Source organism: Haemaphysalis longicornis, unplaced genomic scaffold (genome assembly GCF_048455015.1).
Source record: "Haemaphysalis longicornis isolate Haplotype H1 unplaced genomic scaffold, Haemaphysalis longicornis Haplotype H1 scaffold_28, whole genome shotgun sequence".
Taxonomy (NCBI): domain Eukaryota; kingdom Metazoa; phylum Arthropoda; class Arachnida; order Ixodida; family Ixodidae; genus Haemaphysalis; species Haemaphysalis longicornis.
Window position 1 is genome coordinate 1,755,664 of NW_027526329.1, and position 25,845 is coordinate 1,781,508.

Here is a 25,845-nt window from a genome sequence, read left to right on the forward strand (position 1 = left end):
TTAAAGAGAATGTTCATTTATTACCCATAGTTATAAATACGATAAATAGGATCTCGAAGGCAAATTTTTCTGTAGGCAATCTCGCATTCCTTGCTGACTTTCCTTGGTCTTTCTAAAAATGCCTTTACTCTAAGTTCACAATACTCCCTTTCGAGATCTGCAAAAATAACGTAATACAAAACTATCACAATCAAGATCTATAAAAATGGGCAAGCTTACGCCGTATATACAAGGTAAATATAAGTGGTAGCGAAGCTTCCATTGAAGACCATACGTTGAGAAAATGGCGGCTCTTAAGCTGCTCATGAGGCTTAGCGCCATCTGTGTGAGCAGGGAACACTTCAGGCGGAACAAAAAATAAACAGGATGTGACGCAACATGCGGTCAGAAAGGTACGTCACTTTAGTGGCATTGGCGGGAAAATTTGACATCAAAATAGCCTTAGCAGGCCTCTAATCGCTGAGGGCTCAAGTCATCGCCATCTGACGCAAGGTGGTGAGCCCTTGGCGTGTGTGCTTCCAGTCACTAGTACTAGTGACTGGTAGTACAGACATTTCTAGTACAGACTCGTGACTAGAGAAACGTACTTAAGCATACTGTCGTATGATTCGCCTCGGTGTTTATAAAAACATCTTGTATTTTCTCTGAACCTTTATCCTGTATTCATGCCTTCCACTGCCGTATAAAAGCAATCAGTTGCTTGTTTTGATTGCAGTGAATGGCGAACCAGGAACCGGGCATGTAGCCCTCTCCGCCGCCTTCCCCCCTGACCGGAATTGTTTTCTTCCATGGGATAAAGAGCACAAAATGACACTTAACCAATCTCCCCGGCCCCTCCTTTCATACCAAAAACGTGCCCACTCCTCACCCCGATACAAATTTCTACCAACGACACTGGTGGGTTTAATTGCATCCCACATACGCAGGAGGAGGCTAGAGGCTTCAATTTCGCCAGTGCTTACGATCCGTCAATTGTACTAGACAGCAACGCGATTAGGAAGCGCGAATCGCGCCATGATGTCCCCAACAAGGCCGCTGGAGCTGATCCCTGTAACCTCGGCGTCTTGAATCGACATTGAGCGACCTGAATGAGAACTGCAATATTGAATTCGTAGTGCTAACACGGCTAACCACAAACGAGAGAAGGCTTACGAGGCCTACGAGCATAAAAAACATGACGGAAGAAAACAGAAAACGAAAATGAAACAGCCGGAATCGTAAAAAGCTGATTCTGATGCAAATGGGGTTCAAAAGAAGTTCAATTTCTGGTTCTGATTAAACGGTGAAGTGGGAATTTTAGTTCCGATTACCGAGAGTTTTTTTACGTTATCTGAATGAAATGCCAACCAATTTAAATGCTACAGTTTCGTTTGAGCGGCAAGTGCGTTTAAGGGATATCCGTTTATCGAGATTTTCCTCTATAGCGGAATGTAAAACAAATGTGATATCAAAATATTCCCTATTATATGAAAAAACATTATAACATCACACAAAACCTCACTTTGTATATACCGCCAGACGACATATATATATATATATATATATTTTAATATATATATATATATATATATATATAGTATAAGTAAAGAGTCGGATACACAGCAAGAACAATAACAAACAAGGTTTACTTACGTAGCGGCAACAGGACTTGCCTTCATCAGAGTAAAGTTACATGATTTTGCTGTCGCAAACATTTCGACCACATTTCTTATATAGGTTTGCAGAAAACTGTGAGAAGGAGCGGAAAATGTTTCGGAAATGGAGAGTGTGCATACAGTCGGGCTACGCCTATGTTACAACAACAACAAAAAAAAACAAAAAAAAAGGGGGGGGGGGCGAGAGAGAGAAAAATGGGTCGTGTTAGCAATGCAGCGTTCAAGGTTGCACCATGACGGGTCAACGTATGCCGCGTGGACTGCAAGTTCAGACAATGCGAGACACTGGACAACCGCGGTTTGAAAAGAAAGGGAAGAGTATACAGTAAGGTATTCAGTGGCTGGGGAGACTGGTTGGGGCAGAAGCGAAGATGGGTGTGCCCCCCGCGGATGAAGAGAATAGATATGGGGCACAAAAGATCATTTCACAGAAGCTAGCAACCGAACAGGAAATAGGTAGGGTCACAAAAGTCAGCGTGCAAGTAAGCGGAACGTCAATGGGAACTCGAATCGGACCTAACTACGCTAATATCTTTATGGCTCACCTCGAATCAAACTTTCTTGACACCCAAAATTTAAAGCCATTGTACTATAAAAGGTGTATTGACGACATATTCATGATCTGGCAACACGGTGAGGCGGAGCTCCTCACCTTCATTGAGGCGTTTAACCTAGCCAATCCTAGTATTTCCCTTGCTCATTCCTATTCAGAACACAGTGTAAACTTTCTGGACGTCATCGTTACTACCTTCCAAGGTCGGCTTCAAACTAAACTGTATAGAAATCCGACAGACCCGCGGCAGTATTTGCACTTCCGAAGTAGCCATGTCAGACACTGCAAGACAGCAATACCTTACAGCCAAGCCCACCGATTTAGGAGAATTTCCTCAAAGCAAGCCGACTTTGACTCAAACTGTCGAGAACTCAAGACCGCCCTCCTGAATAAAAAATACCCGGAAAAAGTTATCGACGACGCTATTGTGCGAGCCAACCAATTAGACCGTAACGAAATCTGTAAGAAAAAAGCCCCGAACGGGAACCCGCAAACTAACTTAGTTTTAACCCACTCATCCTCCGCTCCAAGAGTGTCAACCGTGCTAAAAAACATCACAATATCCTAATGCAAAGGGACCGCTTAAAAAGCATATTCCCCGAACCACCACGCGTTGTCTACCGGCGTAATAAGAATTTAGGTGACTTTCTTACTAACTCTCGTATCAACCGACCGGCAACTACTGGCTGCATGCCCTGCAATAAACCCCGATGTAAAGTATGCCCACACATGACCACTACACAGCGCGCCACCAGCACGGCTTCAGACTACTACGTAAATATAAAAGGTAACTTTAACTGTGACTCCGCTAATGTCGTATATCTTCTAGAGTGCACTGTTTGTAGTCAACAATATATCGGCCAAACTGAAACGCCCTTCCGAATACGGTTCAATAATCACCGCTCTCATGCAAAAAGCTGCCCTTATTTGCCCCTGTCAAGACATGTGAACAGTCCCGGGCATGCATTTGAACATCTCAAAGCAACGATTTTAGAATCCGCCTTCAAAACGCACCACGACCGCGAGGTTCGGGAATCTTATCTCATTTATAAGTTTGGGTCAGCCACACTTGGAAATAATGAAAGTTACGGAAAAGTAACGTGCTTATCCCTCGATTAAAACTAGCGGCTTCATAATTTTATAACGATGTTCATTATTCCTACCCTCGAGTTTCCCATCAGAATTCGCAGAAACTCTCCTAATACAGCAGCTTTATTAGCCCAATGCGGCTCAACAATGCCATTTGTCCTGGGGAAGGAGGCCTCGTTCCCACCACCACTTAAGAATGTTTAACTTTTTGTGATCTATTCATGTTTAACCTTTTGTGACCCTACCTATTTCCTGTTCAGTTGCCAGCTTCTGTGAAATGCTCTTTTGTGCCCCCTATCTATTCTCTTCATCCGCGGGGGGCACACCCATCTTCGCTTCTGCCCCAACCAGTCTCCCCAGCCACTGAATACCTTACTGTATACTCTTCCCTTTCTTTTGAAACCACGGTTATCCAGTTTCTCGCATTGTCTGAACTTGCAGCCCGCGCGGCATACGTTGACCCGTCATGGTGCAACCTTGAACGCAGCATTGCTAACACGACCCCTTTTTCTCTGTCTCGCTCCCCCCAACCCCCCCTTTTTTTTTGTTTGTTGTTGTTCTAACATAGGCGTAGCCCGACTGTATGCACACTCTCCATTTCCGAAACATTTTCCGCTCCTTCTCACAGTTTTCGGCAAACCTATATAAGAAATGTGTTCGAAATGTTTGCCACAGCAAAGTCATGTAACTTTACTCTGATGAAGGCAAGTCCCGTTGCCGCTACGTAAGTAAACCTTGTTTGTTATTGTTCTTGCTGTGTATCCGACTCTTTACTTATACTGTTTCTGCGCGCTTTGTGGGTTTATCTTTCTCTACATTTATATATATATTGCTTCCTCCGGGAAGAAGTCGGCGCGCTCTTCGCTCCTACAAATATTGTCGAAGACAGCAAGACATCTCCCTCCAAAGCCGACGACAGCACTTCGCAACTACTGCTAAGCATGCAAGGCAACAAGTGAGTGCGATTTCCCCTTCTGCCATCGCTGCTTGTATTCCTTTTCGCCACTTGTGGAATCGTGCACTGCCGACGGCCGCTGCATCAAAGCCGCCAAGCTGGCGGGTCGAGCCAACTGTGTCGCCTGCTCGCAACGTGTCACAGCCAAGCAGCACTCTTTTCGCTGTGCTTCGTGTGGCAAGTGCGCGCACACAAAGTGCATTGCCTGGCCCGACGAGGATCTCCAACTTCTTCGCGCTGGCGATCTTCCTTTCCATTGCAACGCTTGTCGAAAAGCGGCACCACCCGTCAAGCCCGACGGGAACACCGGACCGGCGGCAGAAAACGTTGCTCTCGACCACAACGCATTCTTTCCCTACCCCGGCGAAGTTACGCCGTGGAACGCATCTCATTTTTAACGGACGAGCTCAGCCAGCTACGGGAGGAGCACGCCCGCCTTCGAAGCGAAACCACGAAGGCATCGGAAATACAGGCGGCCGCAATTGCGTGTCTTCAGAGTGAGGTGCGTGTCTTGCGCGAGGAGCTCCGCCACCGCGGGTCACCGCGAAAGCCCTCCGCAGTGCTTGACGCTCTTGCCACACAAAACCCCCTCAGCAGCTCTGTCCCGGCCTCCTCACCCACCAGCCAGTCGCCCATATCGAGTTGCTTGAACGGCCCCCCTCGCGCGTGGAGCCCTCTTCGCCCCGGCGGCCTCAACAAAAGGCAACCCCGCAACCGCTTCCCAGGGGCTTCCGTTGCGGCAAACGAAAACAGCGACCTTCAGACCATGCCCCTCCAGCCCCTCAAGAAAGCCTTGTTTGTTTCCCGTCTACACCCCGACACCTCAGTTCCAACCGTGCTGAAACTCGTCACGGATGTTTGTAGAGATGGCAGCGTCGTTTGCACGCGTCTAAAAACCAAGCACCCGAGCTACGCCTCCTTTCATGTTGCGGTAAGCGATGCGTGTTTTGATCTTGTGAATACGTCGTCAGTGTGGCCGAGCGGGTGCTTATCCCGACAATTTGACGGCACCCTGAGGGAAGACCGTGCGCTGAAGCCCTCCGAAGTAAACGTCCCATGAGTATTTCTTTTTACTACCAAAACACACGAGGCCTACGGACAAAAGCGCAACAGTTCTTTGATAATGTGGTTCTTTTCGATCATGACGTATACTGCATTACTGAGACGTGGCTCTCAGACCAAATTGCTTCTACAGATTACTTCCCGGACGAGTACGCTGTCTTTCGCCATGACAGAGACTACGAACGCACCGGTAAAATGTACGGTGGAGGAGCTTTAATCGCCCTGCGAAAGTCCATGGTTGCGTTTCGCCGAGCTGATCTCGAATTGGGAAATGAATGCGTTTGGGTCGAAACAAAGACAAACCGCGGAAAAAACCTGCTCATTGGCGTGTATTATATGCATCCAACTCTAGACTTCCTCGCATTCGCGTCCGTTTTTCAGCACCTCTCAGAAAGTATAGACCCTAGAAAGTACAACATTCTTTTATTCGGTGATTTCAACGTGCAGGCCGGTGGTGGAATCCCGGGGAAAATGTTGGCAATTCTACCAAAGCCGCTCACTTGTTTAACTTTTTCTCATTCGCTGGATTGGCATATGCTGCACTTCCTCCTAACCCCGCAGGAAATGTCCTTGACATCGTCTTCTCCAACTTGACCTCCTTAGACCTTAAACACGCCCGAGAAGCCCTTGTTACGGTCGACCCGTGGCATGAACCATTCACTGTAACGGCTTTACTACCGGTTGCCTATGAGCGGCGCATGGAGACCCCATTCTTTGATTTTCCCCGTGGCGATTATAATGCCCTCTACATAACGCTCCAGGAGACGAATTGGGAGCCAGTCTACACATCGCGTAATGCAGACGCAGCGGTGCAGCTGCTCACAAAAATTGTCCAAAAAGCAATGGACGAGCACATACCAAAAAAGTCTAAGCGCCCTCATCAATTCCCTTTCTGGTTCAGCAAAGAACTCCGCAGCGCGCTGCGCAGTAAGCGTCGATTCCACAAACTAAGGAAAGCTAAAAACGACACGTCCGCCGACACTAACTTCAAAGAACAGCGCTCACTTGTGAAAGTGCTGCTCGCTCGCGACAAAAAACATTTTTCGGACTTCACAGAATCTTCGCTTACCCGATCCCCGAGCGACTTCTGGTGGATCTTTAGCACGCGCACAAGAAAGGCCCCTGAGCGGATTACTCTGCAGGATGGCGAAACCATAGTTTCCGACCCAGCCAGTATTGTTGAAATATTCACAAAACACTTCTTGTCCGCGTACTCCTCGTCACGCGACAGCGGCTTCCCGCTTCGGCTCGCGCAGATAGGTGATGTCATACACACGCCCAACATAACCGTTGAGGATGTCACGGCTGCTATCCGCAGCCTACCTTCGAAGAAATCCTCAGGCCACGATAACATCCCGTGCTTCATTGTAAAAGGCTGCTCTGCCATTTTCGCGCCGTTGCTCTGCCACATTTTTTGTCTCTCGCTTGAAGAGCGGCACTTTCCGACAAATTGAAAACCCGGCGTTGTTTTTCCTCTCCATAAGTCCGGAAATGCGTCGGTGCCTGGGAACTATCGACCAATATCTCTCCTTTGTTCTTTCTCAAAAGTTTTCGAAAAAGTAGTACACCGTTATCTCTTGTCCAAAATCCGGCCCCTGATTCATAGTAATCAGCACGGTTTTATACCTGCCCGGTCCGTCGAATCAAACCTTGCCTGCTTTCTGAGTGACGCCAGCAAGTACATACTTTCACGTCAACAAGGATGCCATTTACTTCGACTGCAGCAAGGCTTTCGACCGCGTAAACCATGATTTGCTCCTTCGCAAACTGTCTGCTTATGGCTTGGCTCCTGCTTTCTGCGAGTGGTTTGCAACCTACCTCAAACAGAGAACAAACTTTGTTCAGTACGCTGGTGCTAAGTCTCGCAGCTTCACTGTACCATCCGGGGTTCCCCAGGGCTCTATTCTCGGTCCTTTATTGTTTAACTTATTTGTGAATGATGTGCATTTAATTATAAAGCATTCATCTATATTGCAGTTTGCAGACGACATGAAACTCTATCGCGCAGTGGGATCACAGGCGGACTGCGCCCAGCTTCAACGCGACGTACAAGCAATCTCCCTCTGGTGCAAAACTAACTACTTAGATTTGAATCCATTGAAGACCGTTACAATTACATACACTCGAAAAACCTCTCCTTTAACCTTGCCATACCACCTCGACTCTCTGACGACAAGAAGAGTAAGCGAAACACGTGATTTGGGCGTTCTGATGTATTCGAAACTACGATTCACACCGCATGTTAACTACCTCGCACGCTCATCTCTTGGGACTTTGGGCGCTATCTCTCGTGCAACAAGGGACTTCTCAGGAGGTTCGTGTTTCCTTGCTCTGTACAAAGCCCTTGTACTCCCAAAGCTGGAGTTTGCATCGGCAGTCTGGAACTGCATGAGTGCGTCGTCGTCTTTGCGCTTGGAAATGGTTCAGAAAAGGTTCACACGCATCTTCTCTCGCCGCTACACCCTAAACGAGAAATACTCTTACAAGGATGTCATCAAGCGGCTGAAGCTGGAAGAACTGCAATCTAGACGCACAAACCGCGATTTAGTGTTTTTGTTCAAGTGTATATTTACTCCAGATTCGACAGCCCGAAATTACTGAGCTCTGTTTGGCTAAGGGCACCAATTCGAGCTCACCGCCCCCACCTTTGCTTTGATGTGACCACCTCAGAGATGCTGCCTCCACTGTGCCGTGGGCAACGTGTGTATAATGATGACTTCCTGCATCTTTGGACGTCTTTTCCGGCAATGTTAACTCTTTTAAACGCGCCCTGAAAAATGCATGCATTTGAAGCCGCTGTTGCCCATTCAGTATGGTATAGAAGTTATCTCGTGTTCGTGTTTTCCGTTCCCTTCGCATTTTCTACACTTGCACCGTTTGCCGTACACATACTCCCATGTACCTATGTATGTGTGTCCGCACGTGTGTGTGCATACATGCACGTGCGCATTTGCCTGCACTTGTTCACCTTCACATGCACCCGCGTGGGCATGCGTGTATGTATGTTTTGTTTGCACTCACGAGCGTATGTGCCGTGCATACATAGAAATTTTGCTTTATATGTACTTATTTCCAGTATCCATGTTCCCCAGTAAGTTACGACGGTGGATTGTACTGAACTTGCGTGTATGCCAATGTACCTTGTAGCATACCTTGTCACAAGCCCTGTCTCAGCGCGTGCTATTGTACCTGACTGTAATCTTAATTCCTTAAATGTATAAATTGAGTGTGTTTGTGTGTGTGTGTGCGTGTGTGTGTGTGTGTGGGTGTGTGTGTGTGTGGGCGTGCGCGCATGCGTGCGTGCTTACGTGTGTGTGTGCGTGTGCTGTGCCTGCGAGCACGCGCGTGTGCGGTGGTACTATGTACTTTGTGACCCCTGCACTTCATAACCAGTCTCCATGTTTTACCGTTTGTTTATCTGTGTGTCGCCCAGTCCTTTTTGTGTGCACCACCCAATAAACAATAAACAATAAACAATTTATATATATATATATATATATATATATATATATATATATATATATGTGTGTGTGTGTGTGTGTGTCTGTGTGTGTGTGTGTATCAATATAAATCAGAAATTGGACATGAGGAGCTCGGTGAATTAGGACTGAATAAGGGTTGGTAGTCAAGAAAACCTCGGAAAGCAAAGGGGGCAATGCGGTAGGTTATAGAAACAGATGAATTTTTTGAGTCAGACAGAAAGTGGTGAAAAAATGCCCGCCGGGGGGGCTATTAAACGTACCGTAGTGGAGAGTGTTGTGAAACGCAAGAAACCATGACAACAGTGTAGGGCAGAACTGGTTTCTTGCGGTTCACAACAACTCTGGTGCCGAAATCACCCGTCTTCAACCACCCGGCTTCGTCCGGATGAGCCATCGGGCCTGAAACACGACGATGGACCGTTTGAAGCCCAAGCGAACGGTACGGAGGGCCCTTTTGACGAAACTGGTGAACGAAGCCAAGGCTGCGCTCCAAACTACACCTCCAGAATTGCTGGTCTTGCGTCTGTGCTCCAGCGCTGGACGACTTGCGAGGCGGAACTCCGCGCGATGAATACCTAGGTAGAATGTTTGATACCTGTCGAATTACATGAAGCTGACCTAGAGGCTGTGTACAGTACGAAAATGAGACGCTTAATGCAATATCAAGCCTCAACACAGTCATAGAATCTTTAAAGAGCCCGCCTGCGTCAGCTGCAGCATCTGCGACTTTGTTTTACGGCTCGTCACGGGAAACGCTTCAGTCATTTAGCCGTTCAACAGGACCCAGACTTCCGCAATCGGAAATAACGCCATTGCGCGGAGACATGAGCAAGTGGCTGCCGTTTTAGGACAGTTTCAGGCAACTATTGACAATAACCCGACTTTGAGCGTAACGGAGAAAATTCACTACCTCAGGAATTACCTTTCTCGGAGAGGCTGCATCAGCAATTGCCAATTTAGAGTCTATTGAAGCATGTACTATAAGGATGCCATCGAGATGCTTCGCTCTAGGTTTGGAGATCCGTTCAGAATCGAACAGGAACATCTCCATCGTCTACGATCCCTAACTGCTGTTTGGTCTTCCTCCGACGTGACTGCGTTACGCCGCCTCTACGATACACTCCAGCGCCACGTTCGAGGGTTTGACCGCATTGAAAGTGCCCACTTCATCATACGCCTTCGCTGCTTATGGACATACTGCTTCGGTGCGTTCCTCCCGACATTGTTGTTCAGTACCATCGACGTTGTGCTGACACTTTTACGTTGACGTCTGGGAGCGTGCTCAAACAGCTGATATGAGACTGCAAGATCTCATGGAATTCATTCGTATCGAGCTTGAAAGCCATGAGAAATCACAACCAGTGCTTTACAAAGCGTCAAGAAACTTCGACAAGACGTATGGATGGCGCAACCAGGTAACTCACAAGCCACATCCTCCGACAGTTGCTCTGTTTCACAACGCAGGAAAACCACCACTGAAAGAAAGAAAGTCGTTGCCTTTTCGGCAAGAACAGACAACACGTGACCGAGGAATGTACGGCTAAGCTGACGAGCACTGATAAAAAGGAGCTTCTTCGCATGGACGCCCGCTGTATTCGCTGCACAGCCAAAGGGTACCGCTCAACCGAATGCCGGAGCCATATCTAGTGCTCACACTACAAACGAAGACCCGCAACGTCTCTCTGCATGAAGCAAGATAATAACTCTGGACAGACGAAGACAAACACAAAAAATGCGTATTAAACATCTGCGCAGACAAGCCAAAAAATGCTTTTCAGACCATACGTGTATGGGCTGTTTCCGACCAAAGCAGTCTTTTTGCGTGCTGTCGTTGATGGGGGCAGTCAGAGGAGCTTTCTTCGTGAATATATATCCAAGAAGCTGAAACGTCCGGTTGTCAGTGAGTTAAACTTGGCGAGCAATGCGTTCGGCAACACTCGCAGAACGAAAAGCCGAAAATATTGTATCGTTCGACTCAAGCTACAAAGCCAATTCGACAGCGGTGAATATGTCTTGGACGTCGTAGAAATTCTAGAAATAACCCAAGATATGTACTCCCATGTAGCTGATATCCCATTAGTCAAGAAAGTTGAAAAAAAAAACAGGCAAAAACATTGCGGACAGTGAGAGTGTTGGGTGGAGTGTTGGAGACAACTCTATCAGACTGCTTATTGGCGCTGATCGGATGTGCCTAATAATGACTCTAGAGGCTACCAGAGATGCCAACTCAATCATTGTTGGCATCAACACAAAGTTTAGATGGACATTTCAAGGTCCGAAGCAACACCATCGGCCTTACACGCCCACATGATTGGTTAGCGTTTTCCACAGCTATGCGACAACGGCAGACCGTGAAGTCGCTGAAGAAAAGCTCGGACGTAAGTTCTGGGAACTCGAACCCATGAGAATACTGGGAGACGATCAAGAACGCGACACAAGCACAGTATTCGAGGATTTTCAGCTTACCATTTCCAAAGTCCAAAGGTGATATGAAGTGGCCTTACCCTGGAAGGTTGATCTGAAGGAATCCCTTGAAGACAACCCATCCGAATACCTGCGACGCCTACATTTTCTAGTCAGATGAATCTTGAAGAAAACCGATTTGCTAGTAAGATATGAGAAGGCTATACGGCAGTATCTGGTCGACGGACATGCTGAAGTACTGCCAAAGCGCGAAATGTGTGAAGACAGGCCGCTATACTACATGCCCCATAGGGAGGCTCGCAAAGAAGACCGCGTCCCCACAGAACTTCGAGTGGTCTGTGATGCGTCTTTGTCCCGACCACCGAGACTTTCCCTGAATGACTGCTTGGACAAGGGCGTGAATTTGAATCCAGACATCCAGGAACTTCTACTGTGGTTCAGACGACACATATTCGGACTAAGCGCCGATGTTCAGAAAGCTTTTCTGCAAATCGGAATACAAGAAATGACCGGGACGCTTTTCGGTTCTTTTAGTATTTGAGCGTAGCGACCTGAACTCTTTTAGATCGCCTAGAAGAGTGGCGCATGACCCGTGTTCCGATTGGAGCAACATTGAACCCTTTTATGCTCTCCGCAACGATTCGACACCACCTCAGGCAAGTATGAGAAGACAACAAAGAAACAGCAGAACTCCTAAAATCATCGTTCTATGTTGATGATTTGTTGACCGGAGCCGAAAGTGAAGAGGAGGCTATACGCATCTATAACAGAGTAACGAGATCATGGCAGATGGAGGGATGCTACGTAAGAAGTGGTCAACTAGTTCCAGTCAACTACAAAAATTATTTGACAGCAAAAAAAACAAATTGCGGCACTGAGCAAACAGGAACTAGACCTACCATCGAAAAATCGAAAAGTTTTCGGCATTGCCTGAGATTACGACGATGCACTTCATGTCAATATGAAGTCAACAATACCTTTGTTGAATAAAACACCACTAATAAAGCGCATTCTGCTAGAAACAATCGCAGGAATTTTTGATCCGCTCGGAGTGATATGCCCAATAGTCGTCAATGTTAAAATGCTTTTCAATGACTCTAGACAGAAAAGATCAGTGGCGACTTGCGTCTTCCTCCGCACATGCAGAAAGAATAGTAGAATTGGTCGAACAATGTCTACAAGCCAGAAGACATCACAATTCCTGGCTACCTGTTCTAGGGGCATGACAAACCACCTGAAAACTTGGAGCTACACGTTTTTTCTTAAGCCATCCCTGAAGCATACGGCAGCGTGGCGTACCTTCGTTTTTTGAGCAGCACCAAATTAGCAGAGACTACGTTCTTGCTTTCGAAGTTGAGAGTAGCACCAATCCGAAAGTTGACAATGCCCAAACTCGAATTTAAGGGAACTCTCGTACCCGCAACAATTGATGAATACCTGAACAGGAAGGTATTCTATGGCACCACAACCATTTGGTACTGGGCGGATTCGTCAATCTCGTTGAATGGATAACGGGTAACAAAAAGTTGGAACCATGTGTCGCTAACCGAATTTCCGAAATTCGTCGGACGACTGATCCCCCACAATGGAGACACAGTCTTGTATCAAATAACTCCGCCGATCTAATAACGGGAGGTTGTTCGGCTGAAGAACCACTCGGAAACCAACTGTGGTAGAAAAGACCTTACTGGCTGAGACTGACTCCGAATTCATGGCCTGAAAATATTCTCAGCGTTCACCCCGAATATTATATGCCAAACCCTGGGCACGGCGTACTCAAAGGTTGCACACGAAGCATCGAAGCCGACTTCGTAGACGTTCACAAATTCATCGACTTGCATAAGCTGATCAGAGTAATCGCATCGGTATTACGGTTCTGTTTTAAGAGAGATGAGTGTCCCAAGGGTCCCCTCACTACACGAGAACTCCAGTCAGCGGAGTGGTTTTCGATAAAACGAGAGCAACCGAAACACTACAAGCAAGAACTCGCCAATTTAAAAACATCGAGGATTTGCAAAACTTCGGCTATCATGACGCTTCAACGATTAATTGACAACTACGGCCTGTTCCGCGCGCGAAGCCGCCTTTCTAACTTTCAAGTCACCGAAGAAACTAAAAACCCTGTGATATCACCTACCAAGAGCCATTTTACGGACCTAATAATGAACGCTACTCACCGTAGACTTCTGCACAGCGGGGTCAGAGATCTCCTGGTAGACCTTCGCGAAGTATGTTGGGTGCCAAAGGGCCGTCAGCACATAAAATACGTCATTTATAGATGCCCAACGCGTCAAAAATACAAGGTGAACCCAGGTTGTGCATCTACACCACCGGTTCCAGCTGACAGATTTCGGGAGTCTGTTTGACGTCGTCGGCATTGACTTCGCTCGACCACTGCTGGTTAAAGACGGAGAGAGAAAGATGTATGTCCTTTTGGTAACTTGTGTCCTGACGAGAGCCATGCACTTGGAGTAAGTATCCAGTCTGAACACAGACTCATTCATCTTGGCATTCAAGCTATATATAGCGCGAACAGGAGTGCCGAGTACCATCTATTCCGATAATGGCAATACTTTCAGACGCGCCAACCGAGACCTTCGATCACTCTTCCCAGTTTGCGCTTTGCCTGAAATTTAAGACTTCTGCACTAAACAGGCGATAACTTGTAAGTTCAACGCAGAAGCTGCACCCAGGTGGGGAGGTTGTTGGGAGAGGCTTGTTGAAAGCGTGAAGCGAGCACTGCGAACAGTTCTCGGCAGAGCTTCAGTGAATTCACATTAATTGAACACCATCATGGGCGAACTAGAAGCGGTAGTTAACTCCCGCCCGCTTACTATTGTGAGCAATTCCATCGGTGAGCCTGAAGTTTTGACCCCAGCTCACCTTCTCATCGGTAAACAACACACTGCTATACCCACCGTTTAACTCGACCTCCTGGAGCCATATGCTGCCGACATAACCAAAAAATGGTTTTATGGACCGGCTCTGATAAACGCAAAGTTGGCTGAGATGGGAGGAGTACGTGCTTGAGCTTTCATCATTTCATCATGACCGTAGAAAAAATTCGGCACCTCTCAAGATTGTAGACGATGTCCTTATAGAAGGAAGAGGCCCAAGAGGGTTGTGGAAAACGGGAATCATAGAACCGACATTTCTTGGGCGTGACAACGCAGGTCATGCATGCAAAGTTCGTCTTTCGGTGGGACAGTTCGTGACGCGTCCCGTACAAAAGTTTTATTGCCTGGAAATCGTCAAGAGCCCGGGGGAGGATGTCGTGGAAGTACAGAAGGCAGAAGGGGGCGTGCACACTATCTCAATTAGAAAATAAAAGAGGTGAAGTGCGTTTGCAGTCCTACCCTACCCTGGCATCCTGCTTTCTTGCTGTTCACAACAACCTTGCAGGCTTCAAGTTTGTGTACAAAAAGTTATCAAAACGAAGTGCGCAAATTCCAGATTGATTTCAACTACCTAGCGTACTTTTCGAGAGCTGTATCAACCAACGTTGTAGGCCCCGCTGTCATCAACAAGTAATTATAATCTTGCTACAGGACCAAGTACTGCCGACAAAAGATTCTACACAAAACCCGCCTAAACAAAAAAACAATATTTTTTGGGCATCAAACTGAGAGAATAGAAATGATAAGTCTCATTCCAACAAAAAACGTTATGTTCTGGTGGTATCAGAATTAAATTTTAAATGGTGTATTTTCTATCATTCTCAAAAACCTATTACGAACTGCTCACTAGTAGAAAGTAGTTTTTGCGTTTGGCACGCATGGTTGGAATGCGATACGCAGTTTTTGTACATAGTACTCACAAAAAAAAGTTTGTAACTGCAAATTCTTTCAGAGTAATTAAAAGATTTGACATCAATATGAAGTTTCTAAAGTTTTCAAACTTTACGTGATTACTTGACATATGTTAGGCAACGAATGAATTTTTCATATTGATAAGGTTTTAGGAATATTGGAATATTTCTTCGAAATTCACTGCAGTGATTGTTGCCAATCGTGAAAGACGTATTCTACACTCGAGAGAAAAATATCATTTTCAAATTGAAATTGTTCTCCATCGCTCCCCCAAAAGAAGTGAAGAATCTGATAGGCACGCCATAATTTGCCCCTTGATGACGTTAGTGCTGTGGCCCACCGGAGACAAGAAAAAGCTTGGGCCATGAGGTCGATTCTAGAACCGCGGTTAAATCCCGGAAGTGGGCTTACGTAAATCTGGTATTTACTCTGTTTCGTTCGCACGTTGATATTGTCAGGACGCCAAAGACGACGCAGTTGTCTTGAAGGAAAAATTACGCCCGCCTCCCCTCGCGGCAACCCTGGTGTGATGCTACGCCGAAGGGGGTTCTATTGTGCGTTTCCGTTGGGTCGATTACTCGAATTGCGTGAGCAATCTTCGGTTAATGCGAGAGAGAGAAAGAGAGATAGAGACAGAGAGAGAGAGAGAGAGAGAGAGAGAGAGAGAGAGAGAGAGAGAGAGAGAGAGAGAGAGAGAGAGAGAGAGAGCAAGCCTAGCGCGGACGACCGTCGACTAAGAGACCGACCGGAGCGCAGCACTCCGCTTATTGCGCAGCGCGCCCGAAGAAGAGGAGACCGCGGAGAGAGAAAGCGCTGCACTTCAACACAGCGCGCTTGCGCTGCGCGTAGAGCCGCCCACCACCGGAGTGAGAGAGCGCGCCGCACTGCACGCGCCATAGATGTTGGGGGAGAGGGCGCGCTATCACGGCGAGAGGAGAGGGGGTGAGAGAAGGAGAGATGCAGCTGTGCGGACGCGGACAACAACGACGCAGGAAGGACAGGGCCGCCAGCAAGAGATGCTCTTCTCAGCGTCACATCTGAAACACGTTTATTGGAGCGAACTTGTGCTCCCCTAACCACTCAAAGAAAAATTCCCCGCATTTTCCCGAGGGAAGAATGTGAAAGTGCGAATTCACGAGTTGAATTTGCGCGGTTCGGTAATGTTCGCGAAAGAGAGATCACACACACACACACAACTACAAAGAAAGAAAGATGCATTTATTCACAGACACCTATTTGTGTTGTCGTTGTACTTGATTGCTAGAGCGGATCTCAGCTTTGAAATTTCGTGTCCGTACTCCTTTAATCGGGTGCATTAGTCCTTCTCACGCCCGATTCCTGGCCAATCCCCCACGTGGGTATGTGCCATGTCCGCGGCCAGGCAGCGCGCGCCCATCTCCCCCCGTTGCCAAGGAAGACGAGGATATTCCTTGCCAATCCCCCACGTGGGTATGCTATGCGGACATCGCCGGTGGACGCAGGTTCAGCGTCGCTTAAGAAGTGCATCGCACTTAAAAACACAGGCGGCGAAGCAGCTGTCAACTAAGTTACGTGTGCGGGCTTGCGTCTGCAATTCGGATACCGCGGCATCTGCTCTGCAGGCTTTTATCTTTCGGCGCGAGTGTTTGCGAACCGGCGATCTACATCTAAACATTGTAGATCAAAGAAGATTTGGAGGCAAGTGACGTTAGCGCGAAACGCTCTCCGTATAAGAATGAGATAACCCGTGCGGCATAAAAACAAAGAATGGAACACGCGCTTCGCTTGGAACGAAGATAACAAAGCCGGGTGCGGCTGAGCAGTAAAAACAAAACATAAACAAACAAACCTAATGCCTAGTTCGTTGTATTACGCCCCTCTAAGAGTGCATCCACCCGATGCTAAAATAAAATGGCAGTTCAAACAAACAAGAACAAAGAAGTCCGTCATCTTTCTCAGTAAGGTTTAGGGCGAACCACGTGGACGACTTCGGGCTGCGTGAGCCGTCGTGATGTGCCGGAATCACCATCGGGGATAACTTCGTAAGTAAATTGGCCAACTCGTCGTCGAATCCGGTAGGGCCCGAATTACTGTCACAGAAGCTTCTCACTGAGTCCGCATCCGCAGATGAGAGTGCCAACCCACACACCATCCCCAGGGTGGTACTCGGCGTTTCGGCGTAGGAGGTTGTAGCGGCCGGCATCCACCAGGTGCTCGTCCGTTGTACGAGCTTGAGCGCGCTGGCGGGCCTCCTCCGTATGCTAAAGGTAACCTTTGACGGCGGCGTTGAGGTCGTCGTCTTTTACGTGCGGAAGCAAGGCGTCTAGCATCGTGGTCGGCCATCTTCTGTACACAAGCTCGAACGGTGTCATCTGCGTAGTTTCTGCGATAGCCGTGTTGTACGCAAACGTGACCTATGGGAGCACTTCGTCCCAGTTCTTATGTTCAACGTCGACGTACATAAACAGCATATCCGGAATCGTCTTGTTCAAACGTTCCGTTGGTCCGTTCGTTGGGGGGTGGTACGCCGTAATTCTTCGGTGATCCGTGTTGCTGTAGCGTAAGATTGCTTGCATAAGCTCCGCAGTGAAGGCCTTTCCGCGGTCCACGATTAGAACTTCAGGGGCTCCATGTCGCAGCACCATTTGGTTTATGAAGAACTTGGCGACTTTTTATGCAGTCCCCTCAGACGAGCGGCGGTGTCTGCGTAGCGGGTCATGTAGTGTGTCGCTACGACAATCCACTTGTTGTGTGATCGTGACGTAGGGAACGGGTCTAGAAGGTCCATTCCGATTTGTTGAAATGGCCTCGATGGGATGGCGATCGGTTGCAGTGTCCCGGCGGGTCTTGACAGCGGCGTTTTTTGTCGCTGGCAGTCACGGCAACTCCGAACGTAGTGGGTGACTTCGGATGTGTGTGGGGGCCACAAGTACTTCGCCTTGATTTTTGCAATAGTGCGAGCTGTTCCGAGATGTATGGAAGACGGGTCGCCGTGGCACGCTTCCAAAATTTTGTCACGAAGATCTGCCGGGATGACAAGAATATAATTCGTTCTCAATCCGGGGCTGAAATTCTTCACGAGGACGGAGTTTTTTAGGCTGAATGCAGGTAAATTGCGTTTGAAGGCCCTGGGCACGGCTACATTGCATCCTTGAAGTTAGTCGATCATGACGCGTAGATCGGGGTCGGAAAGCCGCTGGGCGGCGAGTTCGCTCGCAGTCACGACACCGAAGAACCCCCTGTCTTCATCGGAGTCTTGTGGTAGTGGGTCGACGGGGGCGCAGGACAGGCAGTCGTCGTCAAAGTGTTTTCTGCCGTATATAAAGACGATTAAAACGTCAAACTCTTGCAGGTGCAAGCTCCACCGCCCAAGACGCCCAGAGGAATGCTTCAAGTTTGCCAGCCAACACAGCGCATGGTGGTCTGTCACAACCTTGAATGGTCTACCATAACGTATGGGCGAAAGTTTGAAATGACCCAATTAATAGCGAGGCACTCTTTCTCAAAGGCTGAGAAGTTTCGCTCCTCCTTTGACAGACCAAGGCTTGCATAGGCGATTACTTTCTCGCAGACGCTTTGGTTAAGGGCGTGGATGGCACCCAAGACTACATCACTGGCGTCCGTGTGCATTTACGTTTCGGGTTTCTCGTCGAAATGAGCGAGCACAGGCGGGTTTCGCCGCCGTTCTTGCAGCACTGTGAATGCTTTTCTTGGGCGGTTTCAATGCTGAAAGGGGTGCTATCCTTCGTCAAACGCGTGAGTGGCTCCGCAATGCATGCAAAGTTTGCGACGAAGTGCCGATAGTATGCGCACAGCCTGAGAAATTTTTGCACACTCTTTCATGTTTTGATCTTGGGAAGTTGGCTATTGCTGAAGTTCTTGCCGGGTCAGGAAGGACTCCTGCGGCGTTGACGATGTGTCCCAAAAACTTGAGTTCTCCGCACAAAAAACCGCACTTTTCAGGCTTCCGCCATAACCCCGACGCACGAATGGTCTCGAGTACAGACTTCAACCTTACGACACAGTACGTGTTTAATACCAATAACGTGGTAATAATTACATACGTCTGAAGTAGATGGGTTTCGAAGGTTCAACGGCAGTGAAGGTTGAAACGTTCCAGCAGATTGGTCTTGCGCGATAGCATGATCACCCTCAGTTAACAAACAGGGCCCGCAAGACGCCAGCGAGCGTTATCGCCTCTCGCTGGGTGTATATTGCGTACATTTCAACTTGTATGTATTTTCTTGGAAGCCGGGATGTACTTACCCGAGAGTATGCTTTGTGGTGTGTTACGCGCTCTTTTTTTTTGCTTGTTGTTCCTGCTTCGTAAACTTTGTGATGAATGTACCTTACCAAGAGTGCTTTTTGTCGGCTATGTTACTCGCTATTTTTTTATTGTTGGTTTGTACCCACGAAACTTTGTGCTCCCACTTGCTTCGCTGTACCACGCGAGTTCTCTGCTGCACCACAGAGCTGAAAGCATAAATGTAACCACTCCTGCCTTGGCTACCAACAGGTGGCTGGCAGTGTATTACAAATAAATGAATAAATAAATAAATAAATAAATAAATAAATAAATAAATAAATAAATAAATAAATAAATAAATAAATAAATAAAAATACATAATACATGAATAAATAAAATAAATAAATAAATATAAAAATAAATAAATAAAATAAATTTTCCCCCTTCCCCGTGGATGCTAGACGTATGATATTAGCTGTGCTCATTAAGCGTACGCGGAAGGAAGTCATCGCTGCGCAACTCAAACTACGTTTGAGGCAGTTGGGTGCGAGGGATCACCTGATTTTGAAATACAAAAACAGCGGTAGCTGGTGTGTCGAAAGAAGGGCAAATAAATGACAACGGGGATGTAAGGAAGGATACGTGATTTTAGCAAGCGTTGATCCTGCTCGGAAAGTTTGTTCTGTACTCAATTGGTTCTCGCACGTGCTTCATACACGGCTGCGAGGCGTGCATGGAGGTTACGTCTCCACTAAAGCAGATGACCCAACCGAACTTTTGCCGGCGCTGACATTGTGTCACCTAGTTAAAGGGGGCAAAATTAAACACCCCATTTTTCAAACCGGATAAAGGTCTCGAATATGGTAACAAACAAACTAATGTGTGCCGTATTAAGAAATAAAACCAACCTGGTATGTGGCGCCTTACACACATTTTGAAATTATTTCGCAGAAGATTTGCTGCCGTGCTAGTGCCGTCAGCTGTTTTCTGTAAACGTTAAATAACGCCACCGGGTGAAGTTAAAAAACAAAGTTCTGATGGTTGCTCAGGATATCATCTCAGAGAACAGTGACGTGGGAATCCTCGGCATAGTCTTACAGAGGTAGGGAAGATGAAGAGCGGACCTCCCAAATGCCAGAATACAGAGAACATCTAGTCTAGTGTCCACATTCTAAAACGCTTTAGCAGGGGAAGAGCAACAATGGGATACGAAGAAACGACAATGCATCTATAGGCAGTACTTGTAAACCATATATACTACGTGAGGCCGTAGCAGAAACCTAATTGTCCTCCCCCCGAAAGAACAAAAAAACGACATCTATAGGACAGCTTACAGTGTAGCCCTCAATGCCGTAATTTTCTTGACCACCGGAGAGGTTCTTAAACTAGGTCTTCATAAAGCCTTTGAAGGCTTTATCCTAGGCGCCACTCTCCTAGCACAAAAGGAGCGACCAATAAATACACTGGGACCGACCATCCTATATTTTATTGGCAAATTCTCGGTTGCCTGCGGGCAGTATAGGCAATGTTTCAAGCGCTAAATAAAGTGACCCCTGTAGCCGTTTTTCTGCAGATATGGCATGACTACTGCTTCTATTTCGTTTGTCTTCTGTGCAACAACCAGTTCATACTCAAAGTAGATGGCCCTCAACTGCAGCTTGTCTGCGTTAATTTTGGTGGACACAACCAAGTTGTAGGTACTGCACGATTTGTATACCTTTTGTTTAGTCTCTCAAGCTTAAATGACTTGGCTGAATTTTAACAGCACGTCGAGGAATGTAAAATATGATTTCTCTCTGTATCCCTAGAGAAGTGAATTGCCGGCTCGATCACCTTGTAAACCTCACAGTTTTTTTCCTGTCTTTACCATTAACGATAGAGAAAACAAATTTCCCCGTAGTGGAGAAACACCTTGGTTCCTTAGGGGGAGTTTCTTGACACAGATATCTCAATCTCCTTCATTACCAGGTTTATAGTAGTTACAAAACTCCAATCCACCATTGTAGCGCCCTAGCATGAATAAAAACGTTCGTCAGATCCCAGTCACAGGTGGGAACCGATGTAACCTATTGCTTTCTTCGTAGCTTACCTGGGTTGAAAGTAATGGGTGGCGGCAATCTTTTATTGCAGTTTATGAATTTGATGATTTAGGAGAGCGGTGTCCCCAGGAGTTTGCGAAAGTAAATACCAGATGCACAAAAAACGTTCAACCATTCTATATTTCTTGGTAATAGGCCACCAGGTTTACGGGCTGAGAACGGTATAAACGCTAGAACCGCGACTTTCAAATGCGCCGCCTGCCTCCACAAGTCGCTCCTGGGGCGGTATTCCCGAGTTTTGTCCCTTTTGCGTCCCTTTCAAAAGTGTCCCTTTTGGCAAGCCCTGATTGGCTAAAAGCAAACAACCGGAAGTGACGTAGCGCAAGCGCGGCAAACCTACTGCCAACTCTTATTGCTTAACCGGAAGTACGTCACGATGAAAGGGACGCAAAAGGGACGTTTTCAAAAGGGACTGTTACGAGAATACCGCCCCTGGTCTGACCCTCGTGTGGCCGGCGTAAGTCAGTCTTATCTCGCCTAGCTTATCGATGCACCCCCGAAATCTTTCTTAAGGTCACGGCGGGCGCAATAACCGAAGTGCAGCTTCGTTATCGGGTGTACGTAAGATAGAAACCTGTGGCAAATCAGGCCTGAAAGCATCAATGACTGCAGCAATAACAGCAACAGCAGCAGGAGCCTTTACACTTATATAAGGAGCAAACAAAGCTTGGCTCTAGAATTCTTTCCTTGTAGCATAAGTAAGTGCTATGGAGGTAGAAAAGTAAACGTAGTGCTGTGTTACCAATGGTGAAGCAGGCTATCAAACTTAGGCGGTTGTCGTTCTCGAAGGAAGCTGTGGCAGTTTTCAGTTTTAACGACAGGGAATTCGAAGAAAGGCTGGTAAAGACCTACATGATGTCAAAAGAAACGACTCTGTCGTCTAGAGTGAAACGTTCTGATATGACAGTGTTTGGAACTCAAATGCGGCCAAGCCCTCATGAAGGAACCAACTAGTCTTTGAAACGTTGGGAAAAGTATATGTAAACCTCTTGGTTGGAATATTTTGTTTTCCGTACGGCGTAACTTGACATACTAAAGTGCATTAATCATGCACTGCAGTATGCAACTGTGACCGCTGGCATTCGATAGAAGCGACCTGTTTTGCCGGACAGATTTTGTCACCGTTATCGTGATTTCCTGACTGAGCAAGTCTAGAAATTGAAAAATTCAAGATGAGAAACACTGTCTGTGAAGCAAAATGGCCTTGTTAATCACTAAATTCAGTTCAAATAAACGTTGCCAGATTAAATCACAGTTATTTACACGCGGCAGTTTTCCTCAGATTAAAAAGAAGCGGGGCTAGTTCTCAGGCTTAGGCAATGCGAGTGTGCGAAGCGGGAGAAGTAAAACTTACAAGTTGCGCCTTTTCAGGGAGAAATCACGTTTTTTTTGGAGGGGGTGGTAATTTCACCTCTTAGCGCGTTTTAAGCCTGTGTATATGAAGGCGACTGAGGTAAGCATGTCGCTCCACTAATTTCCCTAGGTTGGTGCCTCGTAGGTAGAGCGGTCAGCAGCCTTCTGCTGATGAAAGTGTCTCTCTGGCACCATAAAGGTGTCCCGTTTATTCTAAATCAATTCGCCCTTGCACACCCCGCAATATGTATAGGTGCTCTTGTCGCGTGGGGTCGTCAGTCACATCAACCAAAATTGCTTAAGAAGCCCTGTGCGAGGAATTCGCCGTACATAAATCACGAACTACGCTACTGCTACTGCAAGAAAAATCGCCAAAGTTTTTCAGCTCGAAAAAATTTCCAATTCTAAATCAATTCGCCCTTGCACACCCCGCAATATGTATAGGTGCTCTTGTCGCGTGGGGTCGTCATTCACATCAACCAAAATTGCTTAAGAAGCCCTGTGCGAGGAATTCGCCGTACATAAATCACGAACTACGCTACTGCTACTGCAAGAAAAATCGCCAAAGTTTTTCAGCTCGAAAAAATTTCCCTACTTGGCCGTGATCGTCGTACTCGGAAGCAGTACCCCGCCTTTTGGTCTTTCGGTGCGTTTTTATAAGTTTTTTCGCCGGAGAAGACTAGTGTGACACAGCGATTGAAATCAGCTGAGTGGTTACTTGATCTTTTGAAAGCATTTATTCCCAAGTCTGATCTGCTAGAGATAGGTACGTGTGCGGCGGTGGCGTAAATTTGACATTGGGGATTTATTATACTGAGGATAAAAAGTGGCATTCCATCCTCTTCTGGTTTGGTTACATCTTTAATTTCTGGTATTTTATTGAGCATTCGTACGTTTGCTTATTTCTTAGTTTTACATGGTATTAAACAAAGACGTTGCCTACTACGTTACGTGAGGCTACCGAAAGCGAAGTGGTACAAGGCTGGCCATTCGGCCAGAAAGGGCCTAATGGCTCGTTATTGGTGTGCATCTGATGGAAGTAGAGGGAAATCATTGTTTGTTAACAAACCACGGCAAACATTAAGTATTGTAACAACACCCGTATACCGCTTTGAACTCGCCGCATTGGCTGGACGCTTTTACGCCACGTATCGGCAGAAAACTGGTATGCAAGGAACCAAGAGCGGCATATGCGCTATCAGTGAAGACTAAGAGGACGACGGTCGAACACTTTGATCGCAAGCACTTCGCAAGTAGCACACTGGGGAACAATTTGGCCTTGCAAATAAACCACGATCCGTCCTCAGCCTTAACCGTTGTTCAAGAAGTGGTGAGGGTGGCTCGAATCATCATATCTGGTCTTAGAAAACCATCCAGCCAAGGCGGCAGATTGAAAGAGTGAAGGAAGGCTTGGTGCATTATATGCCCTATTCTCTCCACTTGCACAGCACCGACGAACATTGTTTTTGGGAAATACGTATGCGGTCATCCTGTAAATATTTTACCCCATGGGAACCTCGTATTACAGATACACTCGGCACGCATATATTGCGATACCTTCCGTCAAAATAGGTTTGCTAAATCAAGGCTTTCGAACAACTGGCACTGTTGCAATTACGCAGCCTCCCGTCCTTTGCATAATATATTTTTAAAACCATTCGTACCACTTCGCAACACAACCAGCTATTATACCATTATACATAATATGCTTCTCTGATGTGGTGAAAATATTATTATAGATTAAAAATTACTTCGGTGGATTACAATTGTGCAGCCAAAAACATCAAAACGCTCACCTGGAAACCTTTGGGGGGCTTTAAGGCGGGTCCAAAAAACACCGCAGGTGTTGTTAGCATCAGGTTGCCTGAGAGTTTCATAGCTGGTGACATTTGCTAAAGAAAGATCCAAAATTCGTAATTAAATAGTAGCAGAAAAATCCAAGTGCCATTTTTAGGTGCGTTGGCTTGTCTCTGAAAGAGACAAATTGACCAACACTCCTACATACTATATTACAAAAGAGGTAATTACCTCCAGTAACTTCCATACAATCAGAGCACCCTTCCAGAAATTTGCCTTGGAGTGGTAGGGAAACGCTGGAAAAATTGTAAGCAGGTGTTATTCGAGGAGCATAAAAAAAGTTGATGTCAATGAAACACTCACTTTTTTCCCTTTATGGTTTCGTTTCTTCGAAAGATAACCATCGTTTCATTTAAACATATTATTTCGTCAACTTTTTTCGAAGTTCGATTTTCGTAGAGCTCGTCATACACCCAAACGGTCCACAGAAAATTTGCGTCTTGCAGAAACTACAAAAAACAAAGCGAAACACACAACGCTCGAGAATTGAGCTAAATTGGCAGCAGCTGACATGCTTGCAAGAATTTATTGAGAGCATGCCTACATAATGCAAATAATACTGCCGTCTGAAAAAGTTTTGCCAATTTATGGGCACTAAGAGACTGGGAATAAAGAATGAGGCCTTACTTTACCTGGAATTACATTTCCACCCCTGTTCAAGGTGACGTCGGCTAAATAAAAGCGCCCGCAATTCGAATATCTGCAAGTAAATCCTGCAAATCTGTATTATAAGAGCGCTATCAATCCCTTAGGGAACCTGTACGCTCCTTTGAAGGAGTGTGCAAAATTTGTTATGGATCATAACATAACCATACAAAAAGCAAAGCTATTTCTTCTGCAGACGCATGTTAATTCACCTACATACTTGCAGAAATTATTGGCAGCGTTCAAATAAATCACGTTATGGTGTAGCTCAGTCTTTAGAAGAAATAAGAAATGGTATTCTTCGGGGTAGAAACTTACGGTTGTTAAGTTGTAGCCTTGAATAGTACTGTTGATCTCCCATTTCGGTCTTTGCGTACCCTTTGATGCACTGTTGCTCTGGTTCCATAACATCATAAAAAGTATAGCGAATTTTGCGAAGATATGAAACCACACCATTTTTAAGGACAAGTGCCTGGCATGTTGTGGGAAAACTGTTTACCCTAGAATGCATTTTATTGCAGTGAATTCATACGTCATTGAATGATGGTTGCTCATGTCACATCCACAGATGACGTGTTGCGCCAGCAACTAACAGAATAATTTTTAGCCTTTTTTATGTCTTCCGTAAAGATCAGAG

General features: G+C 46.5%; 1 long non-coding RNA gene across 1 annotated transcript; it reads right to left on the minus strand.

Moving 5' to 3' along the window:
- Positions 1-25,677, minus strand: LOC144172973 (uncharacterized). The gene is made up of 5 exons (XR_013323140.1): positions 25,527-25,677; positions 24,867-25,012; positions 24,735-24,799; positions 24,503-24,598; positions 1-157 (listed from the first exon to the last, which is right to left on the minus strand). It is a non-coding gene; the product is annotated as an uncharacterized LOC144172973 (long non-coding RNA).
- Between the last annotated feature and the right edge of the window lie 168 nt (positions 25,678-25,845).